A 15,555-nucleotide genomic window follows, 5' to 3' on the forward strand; every position below is an offset into this window, starting at 1 on the left:
CCACCTGATTGACAGCGTGAATTTGGTCTAATTCGAGTATCCTCTACGAAAGCCTGCCTGATCATTTGGTTGTTTCAAGTGTAAGGTTGTCCGGACTCTATTAGCGTTTACCTCAGTAAATACTTTGTAAGCAACGGACAGTAAGCTGGTCGGTCTGTAATTCTTCAAGTCCTTGACAGCTCCTTTCTTATGAATTAAGATAATGTTAGCGTTCTTATGGAGCACGTTATCCACATGGGTCCACCGTGGTGGCGCAGTGGTTATGGTACTCGGCTGCTGACCCGATAGACGCGGGTTCCATCCCGACCGCCGCGCTCGAATTTCAATGGAGGCGAAATTCTAGAGTCCCGTGTACTGTGCGATGTCAGCGCACGTTGAAGAACCCCAGGTGGTCTAAATTTCCTCAGCCCTTCACTACGGCGTCCCCCATAGCCTGAGTCGCTTTGGGACGTTAAACCCCATAAGCCGTTAAACCGTTATCCACATGCTGTGTGCATTTCGCAGTTTTGTTATTAAAAAGCATTTTTTAATGTTCATTGTAACTATATAAAACAGGAGCTGAACTCGTACCCGCTAGAAGGGCGCCGGTTGCGAATTAGGTTGGAATTTCTCTACCCCCTCCATTTCAGTAAGAGTGCTATTAACCCTAAAACCTAATTGCTACCACCGCATTTCTTATGCAGCAGGTGCGATCATGAATGGAAAATACGCGAGACAAAATGCGGTACTGATACTTTCGACCGCTCCTTTCTTTTTCTCCCCGCATTCCTACAATGAATGCACCAAGCTGCCCCATCGTGGGTTCGAATGCCAGTCCGAGGCCCAGTTCCGAACATTGCTGTCGGACATGTCTTCGCGCTTTTTCTTGTTTCGTGTTTTCGGAGCGTTAGATACCACTCGCGTTACTCAAGGTCGTGTGAGCATGCAACACAAGGTGATTGTCTAAAAATGGCGGCCACCGTTGTTAGCGTTTGCATAACAGGTGATTAACATGGCCGCCATAATACGTAACCATAGGTAGTATCCACAGTTACCAGGTGGTGCACCATCAAATACCAGGGTGGTACCATGCCATATGTGACCCAACCCCAAGTGCTGTTGTTGTTGTGACTGAGAGAAGGATGAAAAGGAAATTGCACAGGCCTGCCTACTGGGTAAAGCCAAGCCACCACCGCTGCCACGTGCAGATAGAGGAGAGTTAAAAGATCAGAGGAAAGAGAAAAAAGGAAAGAAAAGACGCGCGTCGCAGCAACAACTGCGTCCGCCGGAGCGGACGCTGCTGAACAAAAACAGATAAGCGGCCGAAGCCGCGCTCGCCGAAGCGAGGACAGATACGACCAACCCCAAGTGCCGCTACAAGTGCGCATATACACTACATTTGTTTCTCATTTATACCCCAGTGTGCAAACATTTGGTAACAGATTGTGAACAACCAAATTGGCGTAGATTATTCGGAGTGGTAGCAAACAATTCAACGTTTTATGGAGCATAAAATCACTAGTCGAATAAAAGCTTTGCATATTATAGGGATTCGTGCCGACGACCTATGGTATCCGAAACCATAATTTCTTGGATCTTCAGACCTCCATTGCGACTAAAATACCTGACGTAGGACATTCAAAGTGGTGTCAAACGGTGTGTTCTTATACTGTATAAGTTGGCATCAAAATCGGTTTATAATAGAGACTTCCGAATATAACGAAATTTGTACCGGATATCGCCAAACTTAGAGCTAACACTCTATCATACGCTGCCTCAGCGTCTGGTAATTTTTTTCCACATTGAATTCGACGACTGTTACTGAACAGTTGACGCTTTTTTTTTGCCTTTCATTATCTTGTAAAAACGGTTAACCCGTGCTTATATTTGGTTTGAGTATTAGGTTTGAAGGTTTGAAGGTTTATTAAAACGAAATACAAATGAGTTGTAAGTTTCATAAAAAAGTTAGTACAGTAGGAGGTCCCAAAGTGAAAACTGTCTGGGGGACCTCCCATCAGGAATACATAAGGAAAGTGCATAAGTTTGGCAGAGGAGCTATAAAAGTATACAATCAAGTTAAAACCTATTAGTGTAATTTGCGGCAATGAATAAGTTACACAATAGTTAGCGGGCATAATTTAACAAAAAAGGCATAAAATAGCAAAACATAAGAGCAATAGAAAGAACACAAAAAGACATCAGATAACAATGGGCATTGAATAAATGCAGATATAATGCACAGGCGGAGAAAGAAAAAAAAAAAAGAGGTTCCTTTAGATTAACAATATGACCGTTTGCTGTCAGAGTGGGGAACATAAATTAAGATGAAGGCAACCTTAAGCATGGCATGAAGCTTTTTTTATAGATGTTTTTTTAGTAAAGTGTAGAAAGCGGGCTGCGAACGTGCGGATTTGATTGCTAGTGGTAATGAATTCCAGGTTTTGATGGCGGAGAAAAAAGCAGTTTGTTTTCCATAATTTGTGTTCACTTTTGGTAGAAGCATATTATTTTGTTCAGAGAATCTAGTGTTATTGCTATTAGAAAGGAAAGATACGGAAAAACAGAGAAGTTGATTGTTATTATTGCGAGCGCGGTAGATTAGAAGACCTAACCTAAGATTAAGGAGGCATTTCAATGGCAGAATGTTTAGGTCAGAGTAAAGAGGTGAAGCAGTGGCTGTGTATGGGCTGAAAGATAAAATTCGAAGTGCTTGATTTTGAAGATGAGAAATACATGACATATGGCATGGATAGGTATTACCCCATGATGATAGGCAATAATTAAGGTGACTGTTAATGAAAGCATAGTACAGGGATAAGAGAACATGGCGTTGAAAGAAAAGTCTAGTTTTTATTAACACCCTTATTCCAAATGAAATTTTTTTACTGATAGATTTGGTGTGTAGATGAAATTTTAGATGACAGTCAAGCGTGATGCCGAGAAATGTAACGGATTCGGAGGCAGTGATAATATGATGTCCCAAATAAATGGCTGGGCTCGGGATGACATGCTTTTGATGAGAGCGGAATATCATGAAAGTGGTTTTTGTAGGATTAAGTTGTAGTAAGTTATTTTCACACCATAAAACAATATTCTGTAAGTCCATGTTTAATTTGTTTATTAGGCTTGTGAAATTGCTAACCTGAGTGAATAATGTCGTATCATCCGCGTAAAGTATACATCTTGTGTGAATTAAGGACAAAGTTAAGTCATTGATGAAAATGAGAAAAAGAAGCGGACCTAAAATGGAACCTTGTGGCACTCCTAAATTAATAGTTAAAGGGGAAGACAATGTTTCTTGTAGCTGGACAACTTGTATACGGTTAGTGAGATAACTGCGTAAAAGAGCTAAAGCAGGCCCACAGATGCCTAGAGATTCTAATTTAGTGTACAGTATAGTGTGGTTAATTGTGTCAAATGCTTTGGTGAAATCTAAGAAAACAGCACCGGCAAACAACCCATTATCAATATATTGCTTAATACTGTCTGTGAATTCGATTAAAGCTAGTTCTGTGGAGTAATTAGGCCGGAATCCAAATTGCTGATCTGCTAACAGCTGGAATTTAATGAGGTAGTTCATTATGCGATTAACAATTAACTTTTCTATTATTTTACTAAAGAAAGGCAATATAGTTATTGGACGGTAGTTACTTAGGCATTCTTTGTCGCCTTTCTTGAATATCGGCGTCACCTTACCTTTTTTAAGTTCAGTTGGAAAAACACCAGTCCTAAATACTAAATTAATAATGTCACTAAGTACATTAGACAGCTCACGACCCACCAGCTTTACTTTGAAAGAAGGAATTTCATCGATCCCAGGAGCGGTATTTTTTAGGCTATAAATTATTTGGAAGACTTCGTCTGGTGAAGTAGGGCGCAAGTAAAAAGAGTGAGGGCATCGACGAGGGCCACAGTAACTACTTGGAGGCGGGGAACCGCGGCGCGAGAAGAAGGAATTAAATGCATTAGCAATGTCAGTTTGATCAGTTAAAGTACACTCACCGTCAGAGACTTTCGTTATGCTCGTTTTGTTTTCAGCTATATTCAGAAATTCCTTAATTGTTACCCAATTCTTACGAGTGTCATTTCCATTTCTAAGTATTTCATTTTGGTAGTAATCTTGTTTGGAGCGTTTAAGTGCTGCGGAGAGAGTATCTGAGTATTTTTGATAGCGCTGTTTTAGGTGCACGTTAAATGGCTGCTTTCTAACCTTTTTGAGAAGGTTATTTTTTTTATTTATACAGCTTAGAAGGCTTTTGGTTATCCATGGATTCCGGGGAACTGAATACCAATGAGTGATGGGAGTTACTGATGTGCATGAGCTAATTATTTCTTTGAGCTTCGCAGAAAATTTACTGCACGCTTTATTGGCGCATGTTTCTTGTAGTATGCTATCCCAGTTAGTCTCAGCCACTATCGCAACAAACCGGTTTCTATCAAATGTTTGCTTATAGCGTTTTCTGGGGGGCGTGTTATTAGGGCATTCAATTAACAGGAAAGTGGGATAATGGTCCGTGATATCAAAGTTGATGACTCCTGCGATTTGAGGCGTAATGACATTAGATAATATATGATCAATGAGGGTGCTAGAGCCTCGATGAGCAATGCGCGTTGGTGACGCCAGTAGTGACTCCAAACCATGGCCGAGAAAGCAGTTTGTGTATACAGAACAAGAGCTGTCAGAAATGTCAGTTATGTCAATATTAATGTCACCTACGATTACAATGTTCTTGTTTTGACGATTTAGAATTTGGAGGATGACTTCTAGTTCGCGGCAAAAGTGCTCGTAAGACGCGGATGGTGAGCGATAGATACTACCAATGACAGTGTTTCTGTGTGAAGCAAAAATTGCTTTGTCAAATTCTAACCATACTGATTCGCACTTTTCTGTTTGAAACGCGATGTCGTGACGGCGTTTGTATGATATAGCGTTAGAAATAAAGATAGCAGATCCTCCGTGTCGATCAGCTGACCTGTGATAGTATTCATTGTGATAGCCAGGAAGAGCAAACAGCCTATCATCGTCGGATGACAGCCATGTCTCAGAAAGACAAATGATTGAAAAGGCGTGATCAACGAGCGTTAAAAAGTTTACTAAGTCATCGTAATGCCTTGGTAAACTGCGAGAATTAAAATGAATAATAGACTTATGGGTATCAGCTGAATTAAGGAGGAGGCTTTTAAAGTGGTCTAGTGAGAAGTGCATGATGATTATTGATATGTGGTGCTCCTTTTACGTGAAGACTGAAAGATCATCAACTCCAGAGATACGGTAGACGTCGCTATCCTTGGTCTCCCTTGCCTTGATACGGCCATTGTCTACCCACACAAACTCCCAGTTTTTTTCTTTTTTCAGAGCCAGTGCTTTGCCAAGGAGACGTTTGTTCTCTGGGGTTAGGTGATCGTTCACGTAGATGGGCTTGTCATTGTCAGCATGGACCTTAAATCCGATGGAGCTCATGGAGATGCGTGCTTTTCTTGCTTTGGAAATAAATTATTGCAGGGGCCATACTATGTATGGCCCCTGCAATAATGCATTTACTGGGCTGGAAGAATTCTAAATGAATGAATAAAAACCACATCGTCCCTCCGAAGGCAACAGCGTCGAAACCATACCACTCAAACTGTGGCTGGTACGGAAAAAAAAAAAATAAGGCCGGACACGTACCCTACGAGAACGTAGCACGAGGGCAAACAAAATTACATGATTTCACTTGTGTGCTTACGAACAGAAATGTGAAAGCCTTTCCCTGTCTGCGTTTCTCACTCCAATTTTAGTTTTTGCCATGATGTGTTTTTATTTTATTACTTATTATTTTTATTCATGGCTTTGCCGTTTTTTTATTTTTATTTTTCTTGTTTTTGTTTTCTTTCTCGTTTTTTTACTGTTTGTTCTTATCTGAGGTTTTTTTTTTTGTCAAAAAAAAGGCCTGTTTAGCCAATGTACGGATTGTTATGTGGCTAGTGTTGGACTGGCTATGGATCTGTCTCGTCGGATGAACGCCACTGATGAGCCATTGAAAGTAACAAAGCACTCGAAATTCATGCTGATAAAAGGTGAGCAGCCGCACGCAACGATGTCACAAGATAACGCCGGCTTATCCCGGTACTGAGAGCAGTATAGCCATGGGACACACTTTTGAGCATTTTCCTAATTTTCGCATTTATTTGTCCTTTAAATGACCGGCCTCTTAGGTGTAGTACCATTCACCGCAAGCGATCCGTGATTCAGAAGAACTTGCTTTGGGGCTAGTTGGTTCATGATTGAAGTTCAGAATGGCGCAAAAGACACACACACAGGAAAAAAAGGGGATGACAGAAAGAGCGCTCTTTCTGTCATCCCCTTTTTTCCTGTGTGTGTGTCTTTTGCGCCATTCTGAACTTCGATCCGTGATTAAGGTACACAAAATTGACGTAACCATATTACGACCGCATCAAAAACACCAATAACTGGTTAAAACAATCGAATCAGGAACATTTCATTTCATTTAGCTTTCAAGTTTGTTGGCGTGCTGATGATTCAGGTCCAACTATGCTCGGCACATTGCTGTGGCACGTCCAAATTTTTGCGAATTCGACGAGTTACGGACCCTGGGAGGGCTGCTTTGCCTACAAGCTTCTCGAAAGCGCGTGTATTCTGCCGCGATTCAGGCAAAATTTCTTAGGCCAGACCGCCGAGAGTAAATTCGTTTTCAATATTCTAAAAACTGATATGGATACCACTTACGAAGGGCTACACGCCTGTCAGTAGATAAGGAGACTGACAGTGATAATTACAAAGCTATGTAATATTAGTTAACCATCCTAGTAATTATCAGGTCTTAACTGTATTCTATTGTGCTATACCGCTCACAATGCTATGCCGAAAAAAAGCGCCCTTCTAACTCAAAAAGCCGATTTCTAAGCATTTTTGAACATCTCTGGTGAAACACCCGGTGCTTGTGACAAAGGATGTACAGACATTTTCGCGAACAGTTTCGAACATTGGGAAATCATCTGCGAAAAACTCCAATCTTGCCAGCCTTCTAATCACTTCTAGCGCGCATGCGAGTGGCGTGGCGAAAAGACAGTCCTAAGGCCGCGTGTCGGCGGTGACGAACCCGAATGCTGTGGGTAAAGTTAAACGCAACAAGTAGATAGCCGAATGAATCCCGATAACCTCGGAACATGGCAGCGCGTCGCGTCTACGATAGCTTGCACGACTGTGGTTCGGCTTCTTGATGTAACCGATAAAAAGGGATCGAAAATTAAAAGAACGCAACAGTTTTGTAACGCGACGAGTTAATGCCGACTTGTGCGATACGCGATACGATCGTGTCTATGCCAGTGGTGAACAGCTGGAAATAAAATAAAGGGAGCGTGAAAACGTTGTCATGGCTCTCTGCGTACTCCGCGTACTAATTGCGGCTTATTAAAGCGTTGCGTGCTCAGTAGTGTGAACGTAGAAGGACACATGAAGCTAAAGGGGTCAGCCGGCAGTAAAATTCCTTCCGCACACAGTTCATGGTAGTGTAAAAAGTGCTAGTGCAACTTCAGAAGGCTGAAACTCTTTACGAAACTTGGGACCTCCTCCTCAACATAAGCCTGACACCGCCATCGATATGAAAGACAAGCACGCGAACGGATGCCGATGCGATCGAATCGCGTTCCTATACTGCTGATCAAAAAACGGAAGGCCCCTCTTCCGATGCTATAAAGGAATTCAATTTGTAGAAAACGCACTTCACCGTTTCTTATAGACCTTCACATCACCTCATCCATTTCCTCCAATGCAGGGTAGCAACCCGGTATCTTCGTCCGACTAACCTCTACGCCTTTCCTAATCTCTCCCTTACCGGGGTATGCTTGAACCCGTTGGTACGAAAGTTGGTTCCCTGCGGTACCAGGCAGAACAGTGCTTCTAGTTTATGGGGGATTAACGTCTTAAAACGACTCAGGCTATGTATGAGGGACGCCGTAGTGAAGGGCGCGGGGTTCTTCACCTGGGGTTCTTCAACCTGCGCTGACATAGCGCAGTAGACGGGCCTCTAGCATTTCACCTCCATCGGAATGCGACCGCCGCGGCCAGAACTGAAACCGCGTCTGTCGGGTCAGCAGCCGAGCGCTATAACCACCGAGCCACAGCGGAGGCTGACAGTGCTTCTGACTCCCAAACAGGCAGTACTCGCTGGCCAACAACTTCGGTTCTTACTTCACTTCCTGCTGTCTAAAACAGACGATCACTTCGAGGCGTGCCTTCCACTTCTGGATCAGGAACAGGTACACGATTAACTCAGCTACACATGACTGCGTGTTGCCTATCATTGCTTGCACCTGTGCTTCGCGATTAGCGCAAGAAATAGCCTGGGGTAGAATATAGGTCTTTACGGTATCTTCGCGTTTGCGATCAACACATCTTCCACGCTAACAAAAGCTCGAGTATTGCAAAACTCGTGGGCTAAGCAGCGCGAGTTGCAAAACTGGCCGATTGCAATCACACTTACCCTTCTTGCTGCAGCGAATCAAGCTTTGGGAAGGCATCGTCCATGCAAGCCCTTTGAAGAGGCGACACCGACAACAGCGCACTTTGGCACAGGAGTTCTTTCTTACACGATCAAAGAGGCGACCTGCCGTGTTTAGCAATAGACAAGCAAACTGCTGGCACGAACACGACGTAGTCCGGAGCCCGTAGTGGCTGGGCACTTTGCATTTCTTGCACGCTTTCACATGACGGAAATTTCGAGGCCCCGGCTAACACAGGGTTCCAGCTGCTGCCACAGTACGACGACGGAAGCACGAAGGGTTCGTTAGTTAATTTAGATAACGTCAGTTTCTAATGACGTCACTAACTACTGAGAAAATGCACCCGAGCACCACCGAAAGGGCGACGCCATGCTGCCGCCGCGTCGCTAAAGCACGGTAGGCTTAGGCAAAGTCTCGCCAATTCTCGTCCCTCGCGCCGGGAAGCAGCAGGGGGGGTCTTATCTTCAATATCAATTTGCATGAGTTCCAGCCGATGGCATAAACACACCTTCTTTTTTTGTTTGTTTTTAGGCGGCGGATCGCGTTCTTTCACTCAGGTTTACGTCTTTCGTCTTATCGCACTCGATTGCTTGGCATTTTTTTTTTTAAGGCTGGTGCATGCAAGTGTCACGTCACTTGCTCATCCCGATAAAAGAGACGGCAACAAGTATGGTTGGGTATCGCCAAAACTGCGTTTACTTGATCGAGTGTCATGGAACGTTACCATAATACCACGAGAGCAGTAACAACGAAAGAAGGCACGTTGCGAATATCTGTTTCGTCCCACGAATTGGCCCCTGCCATCCTCCGGCGGTTGAACAACTATTTTTCTATCTTTTTCTAGGCGATAACTACGCCCATTTGTATTCAGGCTTGCCGATTACAATTGCCCGCTCTGGTGGCGTCACATCCCTTCAGCCGAAGGGCAAATTTTATGACCGACGGCGCATTTTTTTTTTCAAATCAGGTGTTTAATGCTTTCGCATTTATAGCAAATCGAGTGACTTCATTAGATGAGTGCGAGCAGAGAACGAATGAGCGGTAAAAAGCAGTGGGCGAGGAGAGGACGATAGTGCACTACTTTCAAGGGTTCTTAAGGATTGGTAGGATTGCATTTACAACGCTAATCGATCCTGGTCGATCCTGCATGTCAAGAGCACGACTGCCATTCATCCATCCATGTTTCGTTGTCCATTTGTCGATGATGTTAAGAAAAATTGGCTGTCGTTTAGCTCTGGTTAAACCTGGAGGATTGCGAAAGCAACATCTGCGCGAAGCCATATATTGTAGCGTGAGCTACAGTGCCCACAGTCTCGCCGTTTCGTGTGCTTTTGCACGACCATACTGCGCATGCGCGAGGAGCAAGTGACGTCACTACGTACAGTTGACGTGCCGGCGGCCCCATGCGGCGCTACTGTGCATCGGAGAGGGGCGCGCGGCAGCGGCGGCGGCCCCGGTACGCTAGCTATGCGCCGCTACTGCGCATGCGCAACTGGCGAGCGCGGCGGTGGCGACGTGCCAGGTGTGCGCCGTGTGACGTCACTGCTCCTCGCGCATGCGCAGTATGACCTTTCCTCGGCTCCGCGAAATGGCTCGGCGACTAGCGTAGTGTTGCTTTCGCAACAATATCCGCACAACTGACTCCACGCTTCCCTTCGTCGTCATCAGCCACACGGAAGTGGTCAAGATGCCCAACAACAGTTCGAAAACGGACTGTGCCGATCGCAGACACGCGTACATTCCGCTATCACGCGGTCTGTCACGAGCAATTCTATAGAGATCTCCTGTTGTCCGGATATTCGTTCTGTTAGGTTTTTTTTTAGGTTTTAGATCCAGGAACGTTTCTAATGCATATCATAGGCATTTAACGTTGTGTAAATATAAGTGATATGTGTTCGCGATTGCGGCTTTACATATCTGTAATGCCTCTATGCCGCGCTGCACACGAAGCAGAGACTTTTTTCAAGCTCCTTGCCTTTTGCCTTTCTTCCGGTTGCTGCAACCAGAATAACTCAAATGAAATTTCTTCAGACTCAGCCATTTGGATTCCTTTTTCCAAGCGTATAGACCTTTTCACTGTTTAAAGCATGATTTAGCGTGCGCGCGTGCGTGTTGGATCCTGCAGCGCATGCGCGGTGTAAGCCTGTATGAAATCTGCCAATCAGGACGCTGCTGGCACAGCCCAGTGGAAATACAGTTTCGCCAAAAAACGCAAATGTGAAAATCTCTATACATGCGGCAAACCTTTCCCATGCACCGACACGCTTGTGGTCTGCGTGATCGTGTGTCAAACTTCTAACTCGCGGATGTTCATTGGACAGTTGTCATTTAAACTGAATTCGTCACCCACATTCCTCTACCTTATTCCCTTTCCCCTGATCTCAAGTCGTCCGAGCTACTGAGCTCAACCTCTCTGATGTTCTTCAACAAACTGCTCTCTATGCGTGGATAAGTACTTGTCGCATAAACGGCCGTCAGTTTAGATTAGCACGCGTCATCATCATCATCATCATCAGCCTGACTGCGCCCACTGCAGGGCAAAGGCCTCTCCCATGTCTCTCCAATTAACCCTATCCTTCGCCAGCCGCGGCCACCATGTTCCTGCAAACTTCTTAATCTCATCCGCCCACCTAATTTTCTGCCGCCCCCTGCTACGTTTGCCTAAACGCGGTATTAAAAAAAATTGCTGTGGCTTAGCTCAGCTAGGCCAGGATATGCGTAACAAAAGGTAGGTTAGGCGCCTCACAACCATGGCAACCGGTTGTCATGGTTGCGATGCATGCGCAGTACTGGCCTGCGACGACCCCCCGAAATGCGCCGCTGACTAGCCTAGTGTAGCTTTCGCTACAAAACAGATATTAGACTTATGGATTCAAACAAGGTAAAAATTCTTGACTTTCACACAGGGCCAGCATTTATTTCATTGCTCGCAACACCCATTCTCATGTTTTATGGAGTCACCGACATGCAGCACGCTTCCATGAACGCCACCCACGTCATTGTCTCTGAGTGTGGCATTACTTTCAAACTTTTTGAGTCCAAAGGTAGCGATGGCAGTGTGCGCAAATTAATGAAAGCGTGATGATGCGTATGATGTGCAAAACGGAGCCTTGTCATTAAATTACTTGTTTCTTTGTTTTTGGAAGCTGTAATTCAGTCTAGTTGAAAGTCGGCGGTCATATCGTCTTCCTTGTAAGTCACTACTTCTGGCACTCTGTTACCCGTTGCTAGAGATTACCAGCTAGCCTTGCCTCACACCCTGTGAAGTGGCCCATGTTGATTAACCGAAGAAAAAGGGGCGAAAATACTAGAGCACTATGTAAGACCTCGTTCGGGGCCTTGTCTTGTCGTTTGAGATGTCCCGTATTTCATTGTAGCTTGGTACCAAGCGCGATGCAAAGCAAATACAGTATTTTAATCAATTCCAACGCGAACCTTTCGTCTGAAAAAAAAAAAAAGAGTCGTGGGAAACTTACTTGCGCATGACGGTCGAGTACGAAAACGAAACTACGGCAACAACACTCTATTGCCGTCGGCAGTATGAAAAACGAGTGTGCGTTAGAATCGAGTAAATGCGATACTTGCATGGGCGTCCGGAGGGGGGGGCAAGGGGGGGCGGCTGCACCCCCCTGGAAAATCACTCACTCGAACCGTGAGTGATGGCCGCACGCCAGGGGCGGTGGTGCGCTCAGCCAAAAGGGTAAAAGCAGCCCCGCTTCGACGCTTGGTCACATCTGCGAAATGCCGCGTCCGGGCGCGCGTCGTTCCGCCGTTTTCAAACCACGCCACCGCCAGCTCTGCTGAAGGACGACCTGTTGCAGACATGCAGCGGCACCGGCGAGCATGTGCTTCGAGCCGTCTTGAGTTGGGTGTCTGTTTCTTTGATCTCTACAGAGATAGCGACACGGAGGCAGACAGTGCACAGGGCACAGGTCGCTCGCTATAATCATGATACGTTCGTACGCCGGCCACCGATGAATTCTTGAGGGGGGAAGGACAAATCAGCCGTGTCCACCCCCGCTTTGTCGGGCTGCTCAGGGGCAAGCGGGCGACGAGTTGGCGCCGCCGCCGCGCGCTGTCTCCTCCGATCCACGGGAGAGCTCAGTGCGGTAGAAGCGCCGCTTTCAGAACCTTCGGCAAAGGGGATTAGCTGCTTTTGTTCACGGCGACGCAGTCTCCAGAGGCGCCCCCACACCAGCGTTCCTTGCGTCTTCTCCGAAAACCAGCGCCTTTGGTCAACGCAGCCCGATGGCGCCTGCCTGGCTCGCCTGTCACCTCTGGCTGGGCCTCAAATCACAACAGCGCCCATGTACTGTGCGTGTCAGTGCATGGTAAAGAGACCCAGGTGGTCGACATTATCCGAAACTCTGTACTACTCCGTCCCTCATAGCCTGAGTCGTTTTGGGGCTCTGAACCCCATAAAAGCACAAAAACAAATTTTCCGGCCGAATTAGTTGCGGGTGTCCCTTCCCCTCGGAAGTCGCGCGGCGTTCCTTACACCCCAAAAGTGCGCATTCGTGGATATTGTGGCAAGTAAGCCCTTGCACGTGTGCGCGCCTCTGTGTTTGTGCTTCGGTGTTTTTAGTGGCGGGTTGTCAACGAAGGTGAGAACAACCAAGACAGCGGACGAGAAAACGACGAGCGGCGAGCAGTGTGTGTGCGGTTGCTCGACTGTGCGGATGCGCGAGCAAGATGGAGCGAGGTGTATGAAGCTGCGAGCGTGCATTTATCTTGTAAATAAGTTTTCGTTGTATATATAGTCATCTTTTGTTTTCAACGTACTCGTTCAACCATTTTTCCAATCAATATATATGATGACTGTGCACTGAGAGCGTGTAATGAAGCACAGAAATGAATTTATCACCCGTGTAACTACGCAATTCGCCCAGAAAAATCCGAGGCGCCTACAGTTGCTGTTCAAGGAAGACTGACTGAGTGACTGTAGTTGCGTGTTTGTGAACATATTGCGCTGTGTGCTGGTCATCAATTCGGGTGAGTCGAGAACCCGTACGCAGTAAGACTGAGCACTTCGAGTATTGATAGTATCTTTTTGCATTTTTATTAATTTTAATTGTTTCTTTGTTGATAAACTCCAATGTATCTCTACAATCCGCGCTTTAATTTGCTGCTTGTAATTTTCTTTCATGTGTGTATTTTACTTATTTTTTATTTATATATAAATAAATAAATTTACTCCGCAAATAGTGCCTTTTCGCTACGAATATACCCCCCCCCCCCCCCTCCGGCGCCAACAACCAATGGCCCCCCCCCCCCCCTGCAAAAAATTCTGCGGACGCCCTTGGATACTTGAAAGTATAATCTGAATTATCTCGTTTCGAGCAACCTTCTTCCCGTCTCATAGTCGTCGTTCGTACAGAGGCCCACCTATGGTTCTGAACTATGACAAAACAGAGATAGTACCTTGGGTATTCAGTGATAGAAATAACACCACAGAGACGTTTCTGCCGTCATTCAGGCCACACATGGCATCAATACGTGATTGAGAGTTTGAACGTAGTGCCGCGAAGCGTACTATGTGACTGCAACCGATGCTAGTTAGTTTTTTGACGATAGCAACGCAGATCTATCGTTAGGTCCCTCGACCACTGAAAGCATCTACTGCCTGTCATCGGCACAGTGCGGCGCGTATGTCTATAGGCGCGTACGGCTCCCCGCTGCCCTGAAATTACACCGACGTGTTCAGTTGTGGTTACGTAAAATGCCAACGAAATTGTGCAATTCTGACGCAATCTGCTTTCGTGCTTACTGCCAAGCACTGCTTTGCGAATTGTTACTGCAAGCCAAGGCGACGAATGTATTTGACCCTGAGCGTTTAAAAATAAAAAAAAACCTTGGCCTTAAAATTCGTCCTGTGGCTGTCCTAACAATCACGTAGTGTAACGGTTGGCAACTAAAAAAATTCTGCCAACTTACTTAAGCACGCTAGCAGCAATCATGAAACCACCGTTCTCCCGGTGATGCTAGGATTCGAACTCAGTACCTAGCGCGGGTGTCTCCTGTAATTTACTGAGTGCACATCCGGGATGGACGCTCTGGACAAGACAATCGCTGTGATGAATGAATACAGAAACAGTTTCCGGAACGTGGCCTCCGAATTTGGAAACGGCAAACACGCGTATAAAATGAAAACTTCGGCATGTAGTACCGTCGCCCGACTTTCTAAAACTCACTAGCTAACACATGCACGCGCTATCGCTCCGTAGCAACAGATGATCGTGTGTTGTTTTTCATGCTTCTTGAAGCAGTACTTCCTATATGCGCGCAATAAATATTTCACAGTAAGAAGACGCTGTTAAAGGGATGCCGACCAGAGCGTCCACTGTATTCGCACACTAATAAATGCCGAGATTTGCAATACCCCGTAATTGGGTGATGTATGTTATAAGCAGCAAAGCTTTCACATTGTCATCACACTTACCAGTTTAGCACCTGCGACTGAAGGGTCATAACCATTGAGAAGACCTCGATCACGCAATCACAACTCAGGATGCTTGACGAGGCGACGCCGACGACACAGCACTGCGGACACAGCTGGAATGTGCACTGTGGCTGATTCCCTTGCACATGACACGAAGGAGTAGACCTGCTGTGGCCGCTGGTAGTCAGGCGAACAACTAACACAAACACAACGTTGTCGGGCTCCGATTACAGTAGGGAGGCGATACTGCAGCTTACAGGCCTTCATTTGACGTCACTGTCCGCAATCACAGAGGTCGACGATAAAGACGGCCAGGGTACCGTTAGTCTTGTAATTCCAGGCCGAGGTTAACACGCTGCGAACAAACGGGTGTCGCCCGAACAGGGTCAGGAGCGCAAGGCTGGGCGGACGCTGCTTTAGGCCTAGTCTCGCCAAATCTCGCGCGCCTGCCCGTGACGTTATCTTGCTTTTTTTTTGCTGACCGTTCTGGTTTATCTCACTCGGCTGCTTGTCTGTCTTTTTCGGGCTGGCACAATTCACGTGACCTGACGGTCGCAAAAGAAAAGGTAGCATTACGGATTGCGTGAACGTCGCTGAAAGAACACCTTCACTTAATCTGGTGCTTTTAGACGTCT

The 15,555-nt window shown here is 46.0% G+C and overlaps 1 long non-coding RNA gene across 1 annotated transcript in view; it reads right to left on the reverse strand.

The window, feature by feature from the left end:
- The window catches only part of LOC149366107 (uncharacterized), a 45,511-nt gene extending 36,717 nt beyond the window's left edge, over positions 1 to 8,794 (reverse strand). Inside the window, exon 1 of the long non-coding RNA XR_016283961.1 lies at positions 8,463 to 8,794. This is a non-coding gene — a long non-coding RNA (uncharacterized LOC149366107). The remainder of the gene's footprint in view (positions 1 to 8,462) is intronic.
- Between the last annotated feature and the right edge of the window lie 6,761 nt (positions 8,795 to 15,555).

The sequence above is a fragment of the Amblyomma mixtum genome, chromosome 1 (assembly GCF_055824585.1).
Source record: "Amblyomma mixtum isolate Tamu chromosome 1, ASM5582458v1, whole genome shotgun sequence".
NCBI classification, from domain to species: Eukaryota; Metazoa; Arthropoda; class Arachnida; order Ixodida; family Ixodidae; genus Amblyomma; species Amblyomma mixtum.